The sequence below is a fragment of the Haemaphysalis longicornis genome, unplaced genomic scaffold, assembly GCF_048455015.1.
Source record: "Haemaphysalis longicornis isolate Haplotype H1 unplaced genomic scaffold, Haemaphysalis longicornis Haplotype H1 scaffold_6, whole genome shotgun sequence".
In the NCBI taxonomy this organism is placed as follows: domain Eukaryota; kingdom Metazoa; phylum Arthropoda; class Arachnida; order Ixodida; family Ixodidae; genus Haemaphysalis; species Haemaphysalis longicornis.
Window position 1 is genome coordinate 59,746,959 of NW_027526407.1, and position 24,080 is coordinate 59,771,038.

The 24,080-nt window shown below is 46.3% G+C and overlaps 1 protein-coding gene and 1 pseudogene across 2 annotated transcripts in view; both read right to left on the bottom strand.

Moving 5' to 3' along the window:
- Positions 1–24,080, bottom strand: part of Disp (RND transporter family member dispatched) — a 260,112-nt gene that overhangs the window by 40,817 nt on the left and 195,215 nt on the right. The gene's annotated exons all lie outside the window — the stretch shown is intronic.
- LOC144142773 (chromobox protein homolog 1 pseudogene) lies at positions 5,486–6,942 on the bottom strand (annotated as a pseudogene).

Sequence of the window (24,080 nt, forward strand, 5' to 3'; positions counted from 1 at the left end):
TGCTGTCTTTTATGGGGAATGGAACTGTGGTCTTAGTCACTGTCCCACTCCTGACGTTTTTAGGAGTTGGTCGTACTTGAATTGGTTATGCCGTTGTGAAGTATGGACAAATTCTTGCTTACAGCTAGGTAAACATCCCCACACCTTCGATAAAACGAAAATGCAGACTCGCTAGCAAAGAAACTTGAGGAGTTTGGATAACACTATATCGGGTACTAGTCGTCACTGAACGAAATATGGCGCAGAAAATAAAAAATGAAACAACGGATGAAAAGAAACACAAACACGACACACAACCAACGCTTGTTGAGGGTCGTGTTCAATTCTGTCCGTTCTTGCTGGGCAGTTCTTTTCGTTCAAAGTTGACTTGCTAGGGAAGATTTTTCAGTTAGTCGACTCCTGGAACTCCCCAAGTCGTTCTACACAAGCCTTACCCGAACACTTGAAGAAGTTTTTTACCACCAAACGCCAGTTCTAAACTCAGTGACCAGTGCATATCGTCGGACGTTGCATCTAACACGTCCAATGTTTTGGGAGGGTCATGCCATTTTGAGGGATCTTCCCACTGTGCCGCAATGGTGCAACAGAAGCGGAAGCAGGCACAATGTGTTGCGCAAGTGCCTACTTTTTGACATGGCCATTTCCGTCCAAAAGCTCACGTTCAGCAAGTCCCACTAGTGTAGTGTGAAAGTCCCATCACCTTTACTAGTATTGTGAGAAATTCACAAAGACCCTTTTTGTACAGCCTATCGCAAGAAGACTCCCACATTTTCCAGTTTATAACTTCCTTGCACAATAGTTGATGCCCAGCCAAGGGGGAGAGTACCAGTGCATTCGATGGCATGAAATTAGGTCCAACATCATGCTTTGAGGTGTAATGTAGTCAATGGGTACCTGTAGATTGACCTAGTAGTACGTTCCGGTCATAAGACTGAACTTGAAGGTTCCGTAACAATAAGAATAAACATAGAACGCTAGACCTAACATCATGCTTTGAGGTCTAAAGTAGTCGACTAGTACCCGCAGCTTGACATACAAGTACGTTGGTTAGCACGTCACAAGGCTCAACGTGAAGGCCACCTCAAGTAAAAATTGGCCGTGTATCTGCTCTTTCCGCTGCAAATGTCCACGAAAGGCGATTGTTTTTCGTCGACATTCCTGCTTTCCCACTCACCTCTCATGCTGTTCTTCTCTCATCTCATTCCTCTCAAGATAACACTAGAGGTTTGCTCAAGTCAATTAAATTTATATTTAAATTTAAATGAGGATTTAAATTTAAATTTACCGCCTTCCACTGTTCCAGGCCTGTTCGGTGCCAGTGCTGCCGCAAGGCGGAGGCGCGCGTGAATCGAGGCGCCCTGTTTCAAGGTTAAGAGAACCACATTTCCTTACTTAACGTGCGTTCCAAGCGGAACGTAGAACCTATCCAGTGGAACCTTTCGTTGCTGCTGCCGTTTGGTTTCTTAAAATTCCACCAGAAGTTATAGTGGCGCCGGCGATAGCAGGCAACGGTGTGCTTTTATTTTTTTCTACAGTGGACATAGTATTTCATTCGCTACCGCAAAAATCAAACATCCACAAAGGAACACTTCAAATATCACTTGTGTGTTGATTTGTTGCCTTATATTTGTGTAATGTCCTGTTGTTGTTCAACAATGTTGACAACTATGAACACTGCCACCGGACTTAGACGTTTAGATTTGGCTGTGGGTATGTAAGACTTGCGCAGCATCTGTTCAACTTTGGCCGGCTGGCTGAATCAAGTGACAGACCGACAGACAGATAGACCAATGTTTCCCCGTTCAAGTAGCCCAAGAAAGACTACCGTCTTGAATAATAAACACAGAACGATAGGCCTAACGTCAAGCTTTGAGGTTTCACACCGTCAAGAAAAAGTACTTGTATATGTCAAGGTTGGCATCATGAATCGCCTGCATCTTGCTGCGCTGCCCTCAATGTATGTATACTTTTTCTTGATAATGTTAAACCTCCAGGAAACTCAGCCCTCAGACAACCTTGTGCGCTAGCTCATTACCCGACAGGGACGGATGCTTCTGTAACAATCAGGTAGAAAGGTCTGAGCAACGCGGGCAGTGATGGCAAACTCATAAAGGGCAGTCCTGGAGTCACTTATGAAGACTGTGGCAGGTGTGGTCGCAATGGCCAAGGCAATGGCTGCCTCATCACTGTCCACGGTGTTGTAGAAGGGTATGGTCTACAGGGGGCTACTACAGTGATCATGGCAGGTTTGTAGGCACATGCTGCAGCGCTGACATAGTAGGTCACAGGTGGAGTGCTGTATGTTTGGTGAAGGGCTCTGGCCCGAGCGCGGCATCTTTCTTCACGGAAGACGGGGTAACGCCTGGAGGTAAAGGGGCGATGTAGATACCTCCCACCTTAGCTATGGGTAGCCCGCCTGTTTTAGTGCCGGCCAGACGATCGATTTGAGCCTGGCGGTGAGCTTCGATCAGTTCATCGAGGTTGTTAACTCCCGGGGCCAGGAATCATTCTGTGGAAGTAGAAATCGGGAATCCGAGCGCCTGTTTAACAAGCCTCACAGATGAGACAATCAAGGCTTCCCTGATCTGCCTTTTGACGGGGAAGGCAGGGGGCGACGTAGGCGATTCTTACAGACTCTTGCCCTCCATCTACTTGGCACAAGGTGAGCTGCGCTCAGCATGTCATCCTTTCAACTGACCAACACGCGCATAACCCACAACTATCCTCATCCGTTCGGGTGCAAATCCCAGACTCGGCATGTTGGCAAACATTTCCACCATTGATCCACCCCCAGAGTCAAAAAAATGAGAGAGCATGTGGTTACGCTACTGACGTTGCTAAGAAGACGTCAAGTCGAAGTGCGGCTACCAACCTGCCTCTGCCATCGCCGCTTGTATGCAACACACAACTGAGTCTGCAGCCAGCCGAAAGGAAGGAACAAGAACGAGACTATGGCTGACAACAAAAGGAGCAACCGGTGGCTGACGCTGCTGCTAAAGCAAGCAAACTTGATAACTGAAGTGTGCAAAGCACTGTTGGCACAGCGCGTGAGGGATAAGCGAGAAACGCTTCGTAGTGAGATTTTGAAGCCACAGCAAGGGATGTGCATCAGTCCAAGCCTCAAGTTCGCAAGGGAAGTGGTCGGATGCCAATGCAGTCTTGGAGATCCTTTAGAAGGGATGTGGCAAGTAAAATGACTTTTTTATTTATGGACCAAATTTAATCAAATTAGGAGCATTTTAGAAACTAACCATTATAACAACAAAACTGAAATCCATTTAATGGTACCTTTCTAAGTTACAAGACTAATTACCAGAGAGTTGCTTTCAGCATAATTAATTAGGCAAGAGGTCAACAAAATGTTTATGTCAGTGTGACCAGGAATGTCTATTCTGTGCAAGGACGCTATTAAATTGCTGCATTATATCCTTTAGGTGTAAAAAAGAACAAGAAAAGTTTCACCGTTCTCAAATCAGAAATAGTTTTATGTCAAAAAGAAAGTGAAACTCCTCTTTCTTTATGGATGAAAATAATAATAATCATAAACGAATGATCTAACAGCATCCCTGCACAAAACAGACCTTCTTTAATACACTGACATAAAAACCTTGTTGAGTTCTTGCCTTATTAGTTAATTAATCCTGGAAAACTTTGAGAAGGTAATGAGTCTGGTAACTGGTTTCACTTTTGTTATTAGGATAGTTAAATACATAAATGAACCTAATTTTATTAGATTTGGTTCACAAATAATAAAAATAGTTTCACTTGCCCTGTCCCCCCTTAATGAGTCTGTGATAATTGGTCGAGTTTTTTAGTGCAATGCCAACTAAGGGCAAACACTAATAGGTCTGCAGAATTTTCTTTCATTAAAAAGATATTAGAGAAATTAATACATTTTCCCTAATTTCTGAAGCTATGGGACACAATAACAGCTGCATTTTCAGTTCATAGTCACCAAGAGCAAAGTACAATTGAACAATGAGGTCAGCTTGCCCCGAGCCACCAGATAAAGTGGCTCTCGGACACCCATTGGACAAGCAAGCCCCATAGACGAAATTCAGTCTAGAGTCTCCAAGCACAAGTAGGTTTTCCACTTGGAATGCCTAACTTCAAGCTAGTAAACAATTAAAGAAGCTCTACTTCTTCAAGTGTGACTGTCCTATTAAATGCAATAGCTTCGATGGGGGAAGCGATAGCGCGCCGCTCATTAATCACCCTAAAAGACAATAAGGTTGCCACGCAAGTGAGAGAGATTTTCATTTTTGCCAGGTCACGTGTGCGGCCTTGAGGGGTTGTCCCGAAAAGTGACTGACATGTTGAAATAGTTGGCGAGTTGCTTGTGCTTGCGCTAGCTATCCTTGCAAAGTATCATGTGCGTCAAGCCACATAAGAAGCTACAGTTAAGGCTGAAAGTTCAGGTAACTCACGTTGACTTCTCTTTTTAGCAGGAGCAAAAAAAATTACATGGCACTTGTCCACCATCATCTCGTCTTTACAAACGTCTTCGTGCCAATTGAACAAAGATCACATGTGCATACAGAATGGACCCTGGATTCATCCTAAGCTGATAGTGCAGATTTTCTACCTTGCTCTGTTTAACGCTACAAGCAACACTCCCCACGTTCGCATCCAGGCACATTTTTTACAGTACGTAGTTGCCATGTTTGCTGAAAACACAGGGTCTTAGCAACATGAAATTTGCATCATTCGTGATTAGAGCAATCATATAGGCGCATATTCATACTCAGTAAAGTTTAAGAACTCTTCACACAGTGGACATAGCATATACACCTCTGTGTCATGAAAATATTTGGACAACTGAGCTTTCTTAGCTTAAATGCAAATTCTCGACACCCGCTGTGTGAAACAGTACCACACCTGGCACCTTTTACGCTATTTTTCACGCTACCTGAACTAGACTATAACTTTGAGAAACTTTCCCTGCAAGCTTGAAAAATTCCAGTTCCCCCTACCATGACAGCTGTTCCAATTCAAAGGGCTTTCGAATGGGACTGGCTTGCACCCAGAAGTACACAATGATGATGTGATTAATTTTATGAGCATGCACCAACAATACTCCTTTCAACAAAGGCTTAAAACACAATTTTTTTACCGGCGAGTGTAAACACTGCTGACATTATACCTATCTTTTAGACTGATGCCATGTTTAGGCTCTCATTAGGCAGTTTAGCATATCGTTACCGCGTTTGCGTTACCGTGTTACCGGAAGCCGCTGGCGACAGTGAAGCCTGTGCCGGGAAGTTACCGTTCGCGATAACTCTCGCGCTGCGCAGTCGACTCCCGCAAACACGGTAACGATATGCTAAAACTGCCTATTGTTTTGGTGAACAGTAGTTTTAATAAGGTCTTATCAAGTGCTATCGGACATGATCAAACAAGTGTTCGGTAAAGCCCGGCCAAAACCACGGTGAAATTCGTGCCGACAGCCGGCATTCACAATAAATACCACTCACAGTAACGAAAGTTTTCCAGGAAATTTTTCTTTAATTAACCTTTTATACAATACACACTCCCGCTGGCTGCCGTTGTAGATTAAAAAAATAATAATACTCCCAACGCCGACAAAAACTAACAGATCAAACTACAATAGAACAGAACACATTCCTACGTCAGTTTTTACTTGGCGCCTGCGGAACCAGAGCGTGTTTACATCGCCACATTCCAAAGAGAACACTAATAAACCAGAGAAAAAAAAAAAAAAAAAGATGGCGAATGGTGTTTTGCATAAAAATTTCCGCATGACAGGTACAAAACAGTATTGAAAGAAGCAGCATGCCGTGATTCATCCGCGCTGGTCCGAACCGTTTCGAAACATACGTCACCGAGCGCGCACAACAAAGACCGGGCTCCGCGCCGACACACTCACAAACAAAACCGCACATCCCGATTACAACAGAACACGCCAGTTCATTTAGAGCGTCGCGGAAACCATACTTCACAGGGCGGCCTCGGCCGTCAATTCACGTAGGAAATGAAAAAGGAAGAAAGAAAGTCCGTTTGAGCAGACGATTTAAAAAAAAAAAAAAAACATGGCCGATGGGAGTGTTCGGAAGAGACGCCGTCAGGGCTCCCGAGAGGCAGCGGCACCAACACCACCACGTCGTTAAGCCTTGGCCGTTTTTTCGTCCTCGTCGCGGCCGACGCACGTATCCCAGGTCAGGCGCTCTTCGTAGAAGCGGATCACCACCTGCGGGCAGCGAACGTTGGCGATACGGGCGGGCACGATGTCGGCTTCGTCACAGTCTTTCCACTTGATGAGGAACATCAGCTCGCCGGACGAGTCGGTCGCGCCGATGATTCGATCAGGGTCCAGCCCGCGGTCGAAGCCACGTGGTTTGGAGTCGCCTCCGCCTTCCTGCTTCTTCTTCTTACGGTTGGGCCCTTCGCTGTCGTCCTTCATCTTGGTGGGCTGCGGCGGCGGCGGCTGTGAGTCGGCCTTCTGCTTCCGCTTCTCTTCAAACTGCGCAATCAGGCCCGGGCAGTCGAGGTTCTCCTCGGGTTCCCAGGTGTTCTCGCTCTCGCCGTAGCCTTTCCACTTGAGCAGGAACTCTACCTTTCCTTGGCGAACGCGACGGTCGATGATCCGCTCGACGATGAACTCCTCAGGCTCGGCCGGCGTGCCGTCTTTGTGCGTGCGTTTCTTGTCAGTGCGCTTCCCAGTCTGTTCCATGGGCGCCCGCGAAAAAAGGGCGACGCGCTCGATCGCTGCTGCCGCCGCTGCGAGTCGACACCGCCGCGCGAACAGATAGGCCCCCGATCACCCCCTCGCTCCCCTACGAAAAACAAGAAACGAAGAACTGTGCGGCGTCGCGATGCCGCTGCATGAACGCTTTTTCTCGGCGCTGGCGACAAAATCCGGGCACCCGACGCTGACGATCCTAGGCCTAACCCCGCCAAAGTCTCCCCGAAGCAACGGCGGCGCGCGCGGCGCCCATTGGCTGGCGCCCGGCGTGGTGGGCGAATCCGGTTCCGAGACGAGGCGCTGCTGCGTTCGATTCGCACGCCCACGGGTGCGTAAAACAGTTCAAACTGTGGGCGCTACACGTGACGTCACACAACCGGAGAAAAACAAGGTCAACGGCGCGTGAATCGAACGTAACGCCGGCTCCCGCTGTTTTGTAACACGACCGATAGAGGGCGCCAAGTTCCTGGTCGCGCTGAGGTTGTTGACATGCGACCTTTCGCCAAATCGTTCGCACGATCTCCACGAAAAATAGACGGGCACAAAGGAGGGGGGCCAAGGATGGCGCACGAAAAAGATGAAAAAACAGTGAAAAGACTTTCTCGCAATAACACGACGGCTTATTATTATTATTATTTTTTTGCTGTTGCTGTTGGCATCAATTTTCACCAACGCGGTGAGAAGACCATTAAAGGACAAAAAAATATAGTGAAACAATCATCGCCAGAGAACAAAATTACACTGAAGGCAGAAATCTACTCCGATCTTGTATCCCAGAGAATGTATGCAACGAGTTCTCAAGCGCCTTTCGTTTTTTTTTTTTAGTGCAATAAGTATGATCACAGCTAAAGTGAACTAGAATTTATCACAGCTGTCATGACGTATTCGAGAGCACCTTTGATAGGAGGCCAGAAAAGCATGTGGCCAAAATATGCTTTGGATTAAAAGAAAAAAAAAACCAGAGAACAAGTCTGCCATACAGTACATAATCAGGGTCATAGAACAAAAGTTTGCTTCTCTTGAGAGGGGGCGGGGGGTTATGGCTCCTCGCCCCGCCCATAACTGAAAAATTTTAATAGTCTCTCTCTCTCTCTCTCTCTCTCTCTCTCTCTCTCTCTCTCTCCCCTTCTCGATTGTATTTACTTTTATCTGGGACAAGAGAAATGGCGGGAGGTGGGGGTGGAGGTATTTGAACATTGAAGCTGCCCATCTGGCCACGGCCCAACTGTATATTCAAGGCACGTTGTAGCAAATTTGAGGTGCTACCGAGTGAGAGAGAGGGACAATTGTTAAGTCTAAAGACCGAAGAGGTCAGCCTCGCATAATATGCAGGGCTTGCTACTTCAGATGGTTGGTGAGCATGTAATGAGGGTTAAAATCCAAAACGAATATATATAACAATAAAGAAAGGAAAACCATCATGGCGAACACGCACATATACGAAAAAAAAAACAAAACAACTATAGCGAGAAAGGCAGTCACCAGCTGGCGTATAGTCCAGAGTCTCTAAGAGACGCACAGAACCGCCTTTGCGGTTCGAGGGGCCTAAAAAGTCTTTCATGCTGAGATTTCTCGCAGCAGGATACCGAAAGCGATAAGGCCACATGTGATTTAAACTAAATGCCGGCATGTACGTTGTTCTGAGCAGTTCTTCCCTGTTGTAATTTGTAAACGTAGCGCATTACCTCCGAAGCTAAATTCTTGTGTTAGGAAATTTATTTAAATTACCTCGTAGATTAGATAAATATGGCGCGCCCGAGGGTTGTCCTCTAGCTTCACCTCGAACCGAAAACTGCTTCAATTTGTCCTATGTGGTTTCCTCTTGCACCAAAGATAAAAAAGACCCTTAAAATGAAGACGCCCTTTTTCCACTGCAACGTACACCTCACATCGCATAGCTGCTTCGAAGTTACCTTAGGAATTCTTGTAACTTCCGAGGCACGGCCGTCACAAGCACAAGCGTCGGTTGCCGCCCTTCCACCACATTCATCGACATTTGCCTCCCAAGGGCTCTGACTACGTATGCAAAGCAGGTAAGGCTATGTTCAGACTACCGACGGAATCATGGACGTAAAAAACGGCATGTCACGCAGTTCGGTTGGCTGAGACGTGAAATGACGTCATTCTTTAAAGTAATTACGACAGTTGCGGCAACAGTCTGAACCCGGCCTAATAGCCTTGCAAATGACGTTGAAACTGCAGGTACGCGCGATTGTGGGCGGGAATTTGTACCAAGCCCGCCAAAGCCTTTGAGACAAAAAGTTCCAGGTCAAGGAGATTAACACCCCCATTACAAGGAGCATAAGAATTTGTGTCCTACGACACGGCGTCACTTTTGCTGACTCCCGAAGTAATGAGGTGTCTCGTATCGTGCGCTAAGGAATCCAACAACGTAGCTGAGAATTTATCCGCTAAAGCTAAAGCCCCTGGATGGGAGTCGACGTCGTTACTTCACGCGTGAAAATCACTTCGCCACCGTCGCAGTTAATTGGTTATTTAGTCTTCTGAGGGAGTTCAAGCAAAGTGCCAGCCTTTGAATATGCATGGAACGATCCCCACAACTCTCACAGAGAACTCCAACTTCCGGCATTTCAGAAGGAGAGGCAGCACGCCACTTGTACACGGGTACTTGCTTGTCAGATTCTCAGGGTAATCCTGGTTATAGTTAAAGCCTTTGTCTGGAAGTATAAAACGCTACACTTGCTTAGAATTTGCATCACGTGTTCTTGCAGAATTGTTCCCGCACTGTTCCATCAGGATTTTCGCGAAACAGTGAATGCAAGGGAGGGAACACAACGATGCCCAAGCCGAGTTTCCAATACTAAGGGCATAACATAAAAAAATTAAACCATCTTCCCGTGGGGGAACGCTGAGTAGCATGCGAAGACGCCATGGGGTGGACTGAAGTTCCCATTAGTTTTCAGTTCGTCGTTTCCGTCGACGTTCAGCTTCGCGCGCCTTCGTTGTATCAGTAGCTTCTTGACGTAGTGTGATTGAGTGAAGGACATAAGGCGCGCTCGTAGCACATGCTCCCGTCTCGGTTTGTAGCGCAGTGGGAAGAGCGCCACGTTCCTCCCGTTGCGGCCAGAGAGTCGTGGGATCGAAACCGGGCGCCGCCTAACTATTTCTTTTTATAGTGGACTCCGCTGACGTCAGCCCAAACGCTGACGGGGCTGAAGAGACGCGCATGCGCAGTGGAGTGCGGACAAGGGAGGGAGGGACACAGCCCCGAGCATGAGATGCTCCGCATCTAAAAGTCCTTCTCTCTCTACCACTGTTTTTTGAGCAGCGGAGCTGTTCAGAAAATCGTAATCCGTAGTTAAAGGAGCCATGAAGAGAAAATGCAAGTTGGTTTTATTCTAAAGATTTCGTGTTTTATAGTGCCCCCAGCGCTTGTCCGGATACAAACGGTGCTTTATTCACTGAGAAATTAAACAATTTAGGTTAAAATTTTGATTTTCCCGCTCAATCGTGCGTTTTCGTGGCCCCAAGTGACATCACAGGAACCGACCGCTCTGCAGCCTAGAATACCTTCATTCACGCATCCGCCGTACAGGGTAGAGACACGTATACGCTGGCGCCGCCATTTTTGGTTGCTCGCTCGCCGCCGAAGCAAGTCATTGTGTCAAAACCGCGCTAAAATTACCGCCGGAACGCGGTTTACTGAAGAAGTTTGAATCATATTGTCTGTTTCGCGTTGCTAGGTCTCGTGGGAAACGAAAAGAATAACGCGTTGAGCCCGTTGGCCCAATTGCGGCGGCACGGGACCGTTCGAAGGTTGTCTCCGCCCTATACAGCGGTGTTGGTTTGTTCCCGCGTTTATTTACGTTCCGTAGCCTAGATGGCGCCACCATACCGTGGCAAGCGTTTGGTTTGTTTTTGCCCGCATTTAAACCTGGCTTGTTTTTGTTCTGGGAGAAAATATTCGTTCCCTGAAACAGTGCTCGCTCGACAAATGGGGTCACGTAAGACACCGTTGCTTGCGTCAATCGGCCAGTGTCGTCTGAGACAACCCCAAGCCCCGTAGTGCTGTGCAGCGAAACCAGGCATGCTGTGCGCAGTACGAACAGCAGAACGCATCAGTACTTCTATGTTTACATGTGCTTTCGTAACTTCCACGGTTTGTCGCATCATTCTTATTGCTTTGTAAAGAATGTGCCCTAAATTTAAGCGCAAATCGCTCGTTCGTCTAGTTTGTAAGTTCTACCTAATTTGCGTCTGCTTCTGCCAGCCTCCGCCAATCGCAGAGCTTAGCCCATGTGACGACATAGGTTCTGTTGCGGGAAATGAGCTGGTGGGTCGCATGACCATTCCCGTTTTTCCTAATTATGTAGCTTATTTAAGCGAAGTTTACGTTAAAAGTGGTGTCAGTATGATTCTAACGAGACAATCTTTTGAATGAACCAAACTTGTGTTTTCTCTTCATGGCTCCTTTAAAAATACCGAGAAACCGCCGAGCTTTCGCGGGGACCGCCCAGTGTCTCCGGCAACCTTTGTTAAAGCCAAGCACTTGGGAGATTGGCCGAGATTGGCAAAACAAAAAAATTAAAGCCGTTCCACTCAATGCGGAAGCTGTCGGAAGTGCGGAGCAGTGATTCGCCATAATGGGCTGCCGCGCCGTTATCCGCTCGCTGCTGCCACCCAATGCATTTCAAATTTCCCGCCTTCGCAGTGCTCGCGCTCCTCCTGCCTGAAACTGCGCCAGCGGGAGTTCTGTTCTTTTTTGTGTTTGCTTTATTTTCGTATGCTGGTGGAGCTGTTTCGCGTCGTTTCGAACGCGTAATTTTTTTTCTTGCGCGGCTGGAGCCTTTCTGCGTCATTTCAAACGCGCCATTTTTTTTTTTTTTTGCGCGGCCACTTTTTTCGCTTTTTATTGAAGCGATTCGGTGAGCGATTTGGTCCGAGGCGAAAAATAGTTCGTCGCTAGTCGCGTCGCTCCCCGAATCGCTTGCAAAATCGCTCCATGTGGTTAGCGCTTAGGAACTGCATCCTGGACAAGACTCACGGCGTTATCAACCATCAATTCATGAAGGCGTTTCTTGCACAAATGGAGGCGTCCGTGAAGTCTGCGGGTTCTCGTTAAGAAATGAAAACGTTTTTGTACAGCAACTGTTCTGTGAAACATTTTGACGATCATTTCACTATTTCGCATTTCTTTACGGACGTGCGGGAAAACTCCAGGTAAATCTACCGCTGTTATCTGCCATTTCTGAGCATGTGCCCGTCTTGTCGCCCTTCCTGTCGGGCTTTCATGTAGCCCATTTTAAAGCCAGAACACGAGTTGCAGAAGTGGAAAACTTCGTCTCGCGGACAAAGCCACAACACAAATCAGTTCGCTCAGCAACTTGTTCTGCTCAACACAACTGCATTCTTAAAAACAGCTAGGATGCTAACAATAACGCTCACTTAAAGTGGGCCTCAAGCTTAAAGAGGAAGATCGCAGAACTGAACGTTACCAGATCAGCCGAAAAAGACGACAGTATTCCTCTGCAACATGCGCATTGTTCACCAGCTTACGTGCGCAGGTCAACAAGTCCCACAAACCATATTCTCTCTCTCTCTCTCTCTCTCTCTCTCTCTCTCTCTCTCTCTCTCTCTCTCTCTCTCTCTCTCTCTCTCTCTCTCTCTCTCTCTCTCTCTCTCTCTCTCTCTCTCTCTCTCTCTCTCTCTCCCTCTCTCTCTTCTTCCAAGAAAGACGAGTAATAATTCCTGGACAACCTAACCAAAACGGAGATCATTTTCCCACAGCACTAATGATTGCTATATATGCCCAACTCTCCGAACTCGGTGCTCTTTTCTTCATTATGCAAGACGTCGCACAAAGCAGTACTTCTCACCGACGTTTGGCTCTTAGCGTTGCATGCATCCTGTTCGCCTAGTGTTTCCAACGATAGCCGTTCCAAGACCAAAAAATACACCGTGTTATCGAAAAACATACCTTAAATATAAAAAAAAGCTTATAATTGGGTCTTTCATAACCTCAAATATCAAATGTCAGTGGTGACGTGAGTATTACTCAACAACAACAAAATGTTGCGTGATTATTCGGGAGGGACTTACGTCATTATCTAATTGGAAAACTGCAGATGCCAGTTTTATCACCTTTGAATAACAACATTGGTGCTTGCTGTAAGGTAAGTGTCCAAGAAGCTTTCATTGCGCAAATCAGACTGGACGTGAAATTTTCGTTGCACTGGGAGCATTATTATTTTGGCATGGTAATTTTTGTAACTGTCATTACAACAAACGCTTTGAATAACTGGCACGACAGCACTGCCTATCACACCTGGCTCAGACGTTGTCACAATTGGAATAAACCACGCCAGTCATGGTGCATAAATCTGAATGAATGTGAAACGTTCATTGCACAAGGTACATTATTAATTTAATTTGTAAGTCTAATTAGAATCAAAGCCCTGAATAACTGATATGACAGTGTTATCCATCAAACCTGCCCAAGATGTCGTCACAGTTGGAATAAACCATGCACGGTGCATAAAACGCGTGAAATGTTCTCTGCACAAAGTGCATTATTAATTTCATTTGTAACTCTAATTAGAGTCAAATTCCTAAATAACTAATATGACAGTGTCATCTACCAAACCTGCCTTTGATGTTGCTAAAATCGGACATAGCAACAGGTGTGCATAAGATAATGCCATTGGAATAGTACTCGCATTTATATCACCGCGTTTATTAGGATGAAAATATTCCTTGTCTTCCTAACGCAGCAAAATATGACAAACTACTGTAGTGAATACCGGAGCAGTGCAGTGGTGTTATTTTTCAGGGCATTACGGAAATGCCACTACTGCATTGCAATTTTACGTCCTATTAAAAGAAAACGACAGTTAGGCACTGCTTCCGTCAACTGACTTCCCCGAAATCAGGGTGTCTTAAGAGTGGGGAAAATGCACCACCGCCCAATCTGCATTTAAAAAAAAAATTTCAAAGGCATACTCAAAAAGTGCTTGCTACGAAACACGGCATACTTCATATTCATAGTTCATGGTCATAACTTATGTAGTTAGTTCAATAATTCTTGGCGGAGACTGTAAGGGAATTGCTATGAAAAGAAAATATGGTACATTTAAGTCTATGTAGTAATCTAACTCGGTTCTGCGATGTGCGAGACTAACGCACCACCCAAACAACCCGGTTTCGCCGCGGGTCCACGGCTGGGTGAAGGTGTGACTATAGTCCGGTACGCCAACGGAAGTTGCCGCTGTGCATCATCACCGCAGCCGGATGTTACTCCGCGCGGCGCAAGTAGTGCGTTGCTGAAAATATTTCGACATGGCACGCGCCGTTTCCGTGATTTTTTGAACTTAATACGCTTATAAACTACTGCAGCTACGACAAACAAATTACGTTGGAATAGGCAGACGATTTCACACATTCATTGCAATGTCTTTTCAAAACGCGCGCGCCCGTTGACATCTGGGTCCGTCGCTTAGGCGGAGTGACACTGTACATGAGTTTGTCGAGCACGTGACAGCAGCCAATGGGGAGGAGATGCACGTGACGCTACGTGAGGAGAGCAGGTGTATCCCAGCTACAGAGGACGCTGAATCCGGGGAATATGTAGCGGCATGCAGAGGACAGAGCAAAACCGGTCTTCAAGGCAAAAAGCCAATAGATTGGTAAGTGATCAAGGTCTTCCTTTTGGAGCTCCAGGTCTTCCTTCAAGGTCTTCCTTTTGGAGCACCCGTATACAGGGATAGTTTAAATGAAGGTACAGTGAACTCCGGTTAAAACGAACTCGGTTAATACGAACTCCATGGTTAGAACGAAAAACTTCTGCTCTCTTGCAACGTCCACAATGCGAAAAACTTCCGCTTAAGACGAATTTCTAATAGTACGAACAAATTTTCACGGTCCCTTCGAGTCTGTCTTCACGGGAGTCTACTGACTATGATTTGAATTCACACCGGAGGGCTGTGCGACTCAAGAAAAAGTCTTGTACGGTCGTGTTCTTGGCGGTCGGATGGCCGCTTGCAGCCTGGACCTACAGGGTGTAGAGCTGGCATCAGACTGGTTACCACGGCTTTATGCAAAAGAAGCTTGTCTTCTCTGTGTGGAGTTTTGGGTTACAGACATAGTAGTTTATTTTAGGAGTGATATGGCACGTGCAGTGGAAAGCAAAATAAAGAAAAACCGTAATCATTACGACACACAACAAAAGCGATCGGAAGACACGTTATTGAGACGCAAGGGGCAACTTAGATGTGCAGATGTGCAACAGCTTTCACGTTGAGTGGAACGGCTTTAATTTTACTAAACACATCGAACAGACAAGTAATCGAGGATCCGTTTCGCTGTTACAGACACCGCCGCCGGATTGGTGTGGCCGCCATTCTTAGCGGCAAAATAAACTGTGCCGTGAAACGCGACCTCCAAGCAAAACTTGAGCGCGAACGAGCGGGCGGTTTACTGGGGAAAAAAGTTTTAAAGCGGTTTCGAGAATGTTGAAACATCCCGCGCACTAAATTGATATAACAGCTTCCCATTGGTCTGGGCAAAGAGACACGTGGTCATTGTTGACCTACAACAGCAGCCCCTTACGAAGACACATGTAGCGCACGACAACCAAAAATTATGTCGCTTTAGTCTCTCAAGCTGGAATGCCGAACGTCAACACTGTTTTTCCAATTATGCGGACAGACTGGCAAAACTCTGCTTTTAACAGCGGAGATGTTCAAACTTGTAGTTCCGCAATGCAGCGTTACCAGAAAAACCAGCCCGGCCGAGCGTGCGTCCCGTGAGGAGCGCCCGCGGCGTCGTCCAGGCTTGCGCGTGGACATGGGCCACGTGAAGGGTTCGAAAAAATACAAGAAATACCGATCGCACGTGTGCGTCCAACTCGTGAGAAGCGCCCGTCCCCGGCCAGCTCGACCTTCATATAACAACTCTGCCCAGCGTTCATGGCGTGGTATCTCGCGCGCTCTTCTCCTCGTCAGTTCACGTGCGTTCACAGTTCACAGATGTCGAGTTCGCGCTACAGACGCCCAGTTCGCGAAGCCGCGGTTGCCGCGGGTTCGAGCGCGTGCTAACACGGCCCACTTTAATTAAGACAGATGTGCAAGGCTGCCGACAAAACGATCAGGGCTTGCCAGTCACGGAGAACTTTTAGCGGCAACTTCGGAAACTCGTGCGAGGTGCAACAGGCGGGACTCCGACGAAGGGGAGAGAGGCCGCAAGCTCTGCCGTTTCTCCAGACTTGCACAACTTTAGTGCAAGCTGCGCATGCGCCAATTTCTTTTATAATCTCTTGTAACTCCACCTCTCTTTTTTTTTTCGCCACATCACAGACTGCAGGGATCAAACGTGTGCGTGCATGCCGTGACACAGATGAAAGGAAGGACGACCATTAGTTTAACGCTGATTAGTTTAAAGGGACAGACAACCGTTTTTTGTCGAGTATACATTCTCTATCCCGAATGAAAGGGCATCACTTAAAGGAGCCATGAAGAAAAAATGCAAGTTGGTTTTATTCGAAAGATTTCGTGTTTTATAGTGCCCCCAGCGCTTGTCCGGATACAAACGGTGCTTTATTCACTGAGAAATTAAACAATTTAGGTTAAAATTTTGATTTTCCCGCTCAATCGTGCGTTTTCGTGGCCCCAAGTGACATCACGGGAACCGACCGCTCTGCAGCCTAGAGTAACTTCATTCACGCATCCGCCGTACAGGGTAGAGACACGTAACGCTGGCGCCGCCATGTTAGGTTGCTCGCTCGCCGCCGAAGCAAGTCATTGTGTCAAAACCGCGCTAAAATTATCGCCGCAACGCGGTTTACTGAAGAAGTTTGAATCATATTGTCTGTTTCGCGTTGCTAGGTCTCGTGGGAAACGAAAAGAATAACGCGTTGAGCCCGTTGGCCCAATTGCGGCGGCACGGGACCGTTCAAAGGTTGTCTCCACCCTGTAGCGGTGTTGGTTTGTTCCCGCGTTTCTTTACGTTCCGTAACCTAGATGGCGCCACCATACCGTGGCAAGCGTTTGGTTTGTTTTTGCCCGCATTTAAACCTGGCTTGTTTTTGTTCTGGGAGAAAATATTCGTTCCCTGAAACAGTGCTCGCTCGACAAATGGGGTCACGTAAGACACCGTTGCTTGCGTCAATCGGCCAGTGTCGTCTGAGACAACCACAAGCCCCATAGTGCTGTGAAGCTAAACCAAAGCATGCTGTGCGCAGTACGAACAGCAGAACGCATCAGTACTTCTATGTTTACATGTGCTTTCGTAACTTCCACTGTTTGTCCCATCATTCCTATTGCTTTGTAAAGAATGTGCCCTAAATTTAAGCGCAAATCGCTCGTTCGTCTAGTTTGTAAGCTCTACCTAATTTGCGTCTGCTTCTGCCAGCCTCCGCCAATCGCAGAGCTTAGCCCATGTGACATCACAGGTTCTGTTGCGGGAAATGAGCTGGTGGGTCGCATGACCATTCCCGTTTTTCCTAATTATGTAGCTTATTTGAGCGAAGTTTACGTTAAAAGTGCTGTCAGTATGATTCTAACGAGACAATCTTTTGAATGAACCAAACTTGTGTTTTCTCTTCATGGCTCCTTTAAAGCACCTTGACGAGAAACGGTTTTGCTGATAACGCCCTAGAACTTTTTAAATCGAAATTTTTAGATCTACGAGCCGTATGTGTCCCTCCCAAAAATAATGCTGGCAACCACGACATAGAGTAGCTCGGCTATAGTGAACTGGAATAGTATTCTAGTTCACTGTAGCTCGGCAACATACTTTTGTCTGTATGCGAAATGAAAAACGATATTTAAAAACTTGTCCCCAGCTAAAAAAGTTTGAGCCGCAGGCTTTCCTGTTCCTTTATGTGTTTTTTTATTGCAACGGTCTATTTTGCACGAATGCGCCATCCGTTGGGATAGACGATAGGTAGAATCTGGCTTCACGTTGTGGAGGTGGGAAGTTCGATTCTCCCCGGGCGCGACGTCTTTTTTTTTTTTTTTAAGCTGCCGTTGACGTATCTGGAAACTAAAATCGAATATTTCGGCATCACGTACGCCCCTGACTCAGGCAGAATCGTCAAAGCTCCTTCACGGGGTCTGTTTACTGAACGCTGCCGTTGATTCTGGGCATGGAGGCTCAGTTAGCCACACTGAGAGCAACCCAGCGGCGGCGGGCGGCGTGTGTTTAAAATTTTCAAAATAATGTTTCGAAATACATGTACAATTTAACCTTGTACAAATACTTGTGTTAAAAGGTTTAAATAAACGTTTCAGCAGTTACAGTAGCTGCTAGATTTGCAGGTCACGTGACAGGGACACATATTGTAGTGTCAAGTTTCGACACTACGAACCGCCACCCTTCCAATTTCAGGAAGTTTGCTGCCAAATTAAAATTATTTCCGCCAATTAGTTTAGAAATTGCTTGTGCTTACCGGGCTAAATAAAACGACGGCTTTCATATGAGCTAGAGAACATATACTCGACAAAAATCGGTTGTCTGTCCCTTTAAAACTAATTAGGCATTAGTTTAACGCTGGCCGGAGAACAGAAGCGATGAACAGCAGCCGGCACGCAGTAATTTATTCGTCGAATACCGCGCATGTTGTTGTGTAAGGTAATTGAAAACGAAGACTCATAAGAAACGAGTGGAACCCATCTGAGATTCATTTATTTTAGAGCGCGCATAACTTGTATCGCCCACGAAAACGCAACTCGTCTGCTACGAAAACATCATTTGTAGTCTCATCTGCCGATGCACCACCGGTAACAAGGGTAAATTGAAAATGTTTTTTTTTTTTCGCTCAGCTTTTTTTTGCTAGAATTTTCGGTCAGCGTCTCGCGGGAAGAAACACGACTCCAGAAAACAGACAAAGATATATTTCGTAATGCCGATGTTTACAAGAAGCCCTGCGCGACTGCCCCACGAGTACAGAAGTATACGGTTCAAATTCTTGTCATCGTCCGAGTAGCGTCGATGATCAAATCAGCCTACAGGGTGTGCGGCAATAATCGAGTGCTTTAAACAATTGCTACACAGTTGAACCTCGTTATAATGAACACTGGTATAGCGAATTATCGGCTATAGCGTACTACACACAAACTTTGTTTCGTCACGCTTTAATTGAATGACACTTTTTCTTTTAAAACGAAACTGAAACCGTAAGATCCGCGCGCGATATCGGATATAAAGAAGAAATTTTTGACTCGGAGTTCGCGAAGCTACTTGAAAAAAAAAAAAATAAATAAAATAAAAACCTCGTTCGGAACTGCAGAAGTATAAAGGCCCTTTTGTGCTTGGACACTGGAAAACATTAGCAGTGGCTTAGCTCGGCTATGCCAGGATATACGTAGCGTGAGCTAAGGTTCAGCACCCGTACTCCAATTGGATTTAAATCCAACACAATCCTATTTAAACCAATCCAATCCAATCCAAATCAAATGCAATCCAAGTCAAGCCAATCCAATCCGATCCGATCCAAACCAATCCAGTCCTTCTCGCGCTTGCGCAGAACGGCCCTTGGCGGCACACGCGAAACCGCTCAACCTCGGCCAGTGTAGCTTACGCTACAAAACTCCATCCTGCTCAGTGCTCTGAGTAGCTAGCGGACGAAGATCACATCCTTCATAAAAAAAATAAGGACGCAGCCCTGTTTTGTCAAGTGAACTTTGTTCTGTTGTAATTTCACGTACTCGTGTTCCGGTTCATTGAGCTCGAAATGAAACAAGGAGAAAAGTAAGGGTTACCTTGTTTATAGTGGGTTCGAAGCCTTAAAAAATGCATTTTTGTATCAAGTATTTTTGCGCGAGCCAGATTTTCGATTTGTTAGAGCCGATTTCTACCTCTACCATTACAACGAAGATCGGATATAACGAACTAATTTGCTCTGCCGATAATACTTTGTTATAACGAGGATCTACAACATACAAATCACTGGCTCCTTCGCACTGAAATTCTGCACGGAGGACACAGTTTCTGTATATTTGTTTAAAAATTGCACAGGCAGAAGCACTGTCCTAGCTTTTTGTCAATCGATTAAAGAAACAGTTTTCGCCTATGGCAAAAAATGCTGGCTGGATGAAGATTTAACGCCGATGCATTGTAGGGATACTTGATACTTGACCCGCGGCGGTGGCTCAGTGGCTAAGGCTTTGCGCTGCTGAGCACGAGGTCGCTGGTTGTATTCCCGGCCGCGGCGGCCGCTTTTCTGATGGAGGCCAAAAACGCGCGCGCGCACGCACGCGCGCACGCACGCGCGCACGCACGCACGCGCGCACGCACGCACGCGCGCACGCACGCGCGCACGCACGCACACACACACGCGCGCACGCACGCGCGCACGCACGCACGCACGCACGCACGCACGCACGCACGCACGCACGCACACGCACACGCGCGCGCGCGCGCGCGCGCACACACACACACACACACACACACACACACACACACACACACACACACACACACACACACACACACACACACACACACACACACACACACACACACACACACACACACACACACACACACACACACACACACACACACACACACACACACGTTTGCTTTATATTCAAGTTTGATTTTGACTCCATGATCCCCTTAAGGCATTAGTTTTACCAGATGCCCAGCCATACTGCTTTACTAATGGTACTGCACTGTGCTGCATTCTTATTGGCACGGCATTAGCTTAGTCGTTAAATGCCCAAACCCCAGATGTATGTGTGACTTGGCTCTTCTCAGCTGCTTCTTTACCACACATACCCGAATTTTCTGTACGCCTTCCGCATCATCCGCTAGTAACACCATGGGGTCCACGTACGTCAATCCATCAGCTGGGATAAGTGGAAGATGTTTTTTTCTCTAAATAATCTCTCCACACGTAAAGCCTACACAAGTGAAAGAGGAGAGAGAGAGAGAACGATCTTTAATGAAGTCTGCCAATGTTAGCTGGGATAAAATGCCTAACTTGCCACGCCAGTTGATGACGTAATGAAGATGATGGCGATGATGTTCAAGAACTTGACGCGCACAGAAACGGCGAGTTAAAGCACGTCTTGGACAAGCCCATGGTCCTAAAACGTCCTTTAGCTGAATGTACACGGAAAGCGGTAGTCCCAAAGAAACTGCGAGGGATACTCTTTGATCACTGAATCGAGCGCATTCACAGAGCAGGTTCCGGAGGGTTTCTCGCACATCACATTGTGGGCAGAGTGGCGACGTAGCTCGTTTCATCTTAAAGAGGAAGTTGCGCGTGTATGCGACATTCAACCGCATGCAATGTAGAACTGCTTCTACCCGCTTAGGGAGTCCTGGTTGCATTTTGAATTTGCAGTTGGGATCGATGGAAGATAGCGCCGCGTAATGATGTGATACGTCATCCCAGGCTGAACGCTGCATGTTCAGATGACATCCCTGTTTTAACCCTCTGTGAACAAACACAGGCTCTGCGTTTCTGCGCCCTTCCCAAACAATTTGCACTATGCTGCCTCCCCATATCATCCTGAACAGCTGTACAAACTCTGCATCAATACCCCCTCGCATCCCCGATTTAAAAACTGCCTCTGGCGGAAAGGGAAAAAGAAACAGACAACTGTGTTCTGACAACGTCCCCACCGCCACTGGTTATAACGGATCCTGGACGAATTCACGAATTACTAACCATGATCCTTTACCAACAAACCATCCTTTAAAACAATAAACACGTGGCCGTCAGAAACGCTGCTTCCCGAACCCGCTCTCACCATCTCCGAAGCGCTGTACAAGGCATCGGCGATACGATATCCTCTTGTTAATTTGCATAAGCAGTCGGCCGTACTGCATCGCTAATGAGCTCCGCCTTCTCCCGGATCACTGCGTCACACACGATGCGGGCGAGAAACGTTCGGAACTCCGGGAACAGCGCAAGCAGGCCCTCCAGCGAGGTAATAAGTTGGCTGTTGCAAATTTCAAGTGTCGCCCAATTGCATCCACAAGTGCAATACACATTTGATAGGCGCGCTAGACGGCCGATACTCGTAGCTGCTTCCATGTCAGACGATCCTTTGCAGTCAAGTGCGCGCTAAAGACGTTGCTTCCGTATGCTGAGCCGTCTGGCGCAAACCGCGACTAATGCACTTCATTTGTATACCGCGCGATCGATACGACAGTGCAGGGTTAGGTTTGCGTATTCAACGCGGTCTGTCCGCAGTCGATCCCGTCTTAGCCGCCTCCGGAAGGAAAACATTTTTCCTTCTTAAGCGCCTTCGCGCCTCTAAGGTGATTGAAAATGAGGAAGTTCTGACATTAAATTATTCAGTATTTATTTCCGGGTCCTTTTAGTTAACATTTTACGAGTGAGAAGAACGAAAAAGCAAAGATTTATAACCGGCATTTACTCATTACCAAGCAGCGTCACAGAATTCACTGCGCCGAGTTGTTTTTCGCCTTTCTTTCCTTCGAGATACGGTTTTTAATCGCACACCACTAAGCAAAGAGGCATATCTGCAACCACCAACATACATATCCGGGCGTCGCGACCACCCACTTAAGATAAAGGAAATATGCGCGCGCACAACAACCTACTAAAATTCCTTTCTACCCTGTTTAATGCGCGAATGCGACATGCTGCCTCCTGAAGCAATTCAAGTTGCTTCTGCCGTAACGTTCTCCACAGTTCTCAGAGATTCTATTAGTAGATAATAATGTACTCGCCCCTCAGAAATTCTATCGCTGTTAATACTTTTCTATGCTAGACAGCGTGCTGTGTTACAGAATGTATATTGCGACCTGAACTGTATATTGTGACCTGAATGTATATTGTGACCTGAACCTGAGCGAAACTATGTTCTTCTATGTTCTACGAAACTTCCCAACATAGCGACACTATCTTCTTCTTATATTCTTCTAAGTTCTACGAAACTTCCGAACATAGTGGAACTATGTTCTCTAGCACTGTGTTCTTATGCGCTCCTCCAGAACGTACCACATGCATGCTTAGTATTGTAGTCACGGTCGGAATTGTATGGCCCTGAAATTTAAGCCTTGTATGTTCTGTTACAATTGATCTTTCACTCTTCTACCTTTCAATGAGTGCAATCTTGTAATTTATATCGATTATCTCTCCACCCTACTATGATGCCCTACGGGCGATGTAGGTATGTAAATAAATAAATAAATAAATAAATAAATAAATAAATAAATAAATAAATAAATAAATAAATAAATAAATAAATAAATAAAAAGAAGCTTCCTATACCAATGCCGAAACCAACACGTCTCCGCCATTTTCTTCTTCGCGCAGCTAAATATTTAAAAGTATTCAAAATGATTCGAATTAATTCTTTATGTTTTCGTCATTTTGCCTCTTAATTCGTTTCTGCCTCAAAAGTGAATCGGAGTATTTCATGAATTATACCAAATAATGAGTGGTGTATTGCCGCATTTTGTGATTGACGGCCCTATAGCTAGAATTTCGGCCACACCATTCTCGTGGACACTTGAAACAAACAAACAAACAATTGTCTGCAAATGACGTCACAACTCAGCTGGCGCAGCTTCGCGATCAGTTCGGAGTTCCAACGCCGGCTGTCACTGTGTTTCGCGGTTAAAGCAGCAAATTGCACGGCCTATAGAGGTTTAGGCACGGCCAGGTGGATAAGAGTCCCCAGGCAGAAAATAAAAACAAACGCAAAAAGAAACGGCACGGCAATTGGTCTTTTATTTTAAACGAAGCATGTGCTAATAAGAGATCTGTACAATGTATTCCCAAGGTTATCCACCGGAAGGCTACACAGTTACAGTTGGTCGACACAACATTCGCTTTAGTGAAAATTAAACATACGTGGGTGTATGTGTGTGTGAGAGAGAGAGAGAGAGAGAGAGAGCAGGATCAATATTGCGTTTCCTAAAGCCCTAAATATGGCACGCACACAGCAAAAATAAACGGCCAGGATAGCACTTGTTTCATCCTCCCTTTCGGTTGCCTTTCGCTGACGCTAAACAACTTCACTACTAATTCATCTTAATTTTGCCTAACTCTAAAGAAGAAAGGGGCGATCAGCGGACGTAGGCGAAGGAGACAAGAAAGACATATACAGGCGCCTGTATATGGCCTGGGTGCTTCCTTCGTCTACGCCCGTTTAGCGCCCTTTTCTTCTTTACTGTAAACAATGGACGAACTAGCTCAACAAGTTTTGCTAATTTTGTCTTCGAACAACTCCTTCCCTCGATCGCGTGTGCAGGGCGCTGACAAGCCGCCCTTTCGGAGACTCAAAACAATACGTTAATCATGCTGGCCTAACCACTCAGACGTCGAGGAAGAAAAACAAAGTAGGATCCAAGAAGGCCGGTTCCAACTTAGCTACAAAGTGGGCGAAAAAATAAAAACGAAAAGGAGTTTTCGCGGCGGAAAAATGAAAGAATG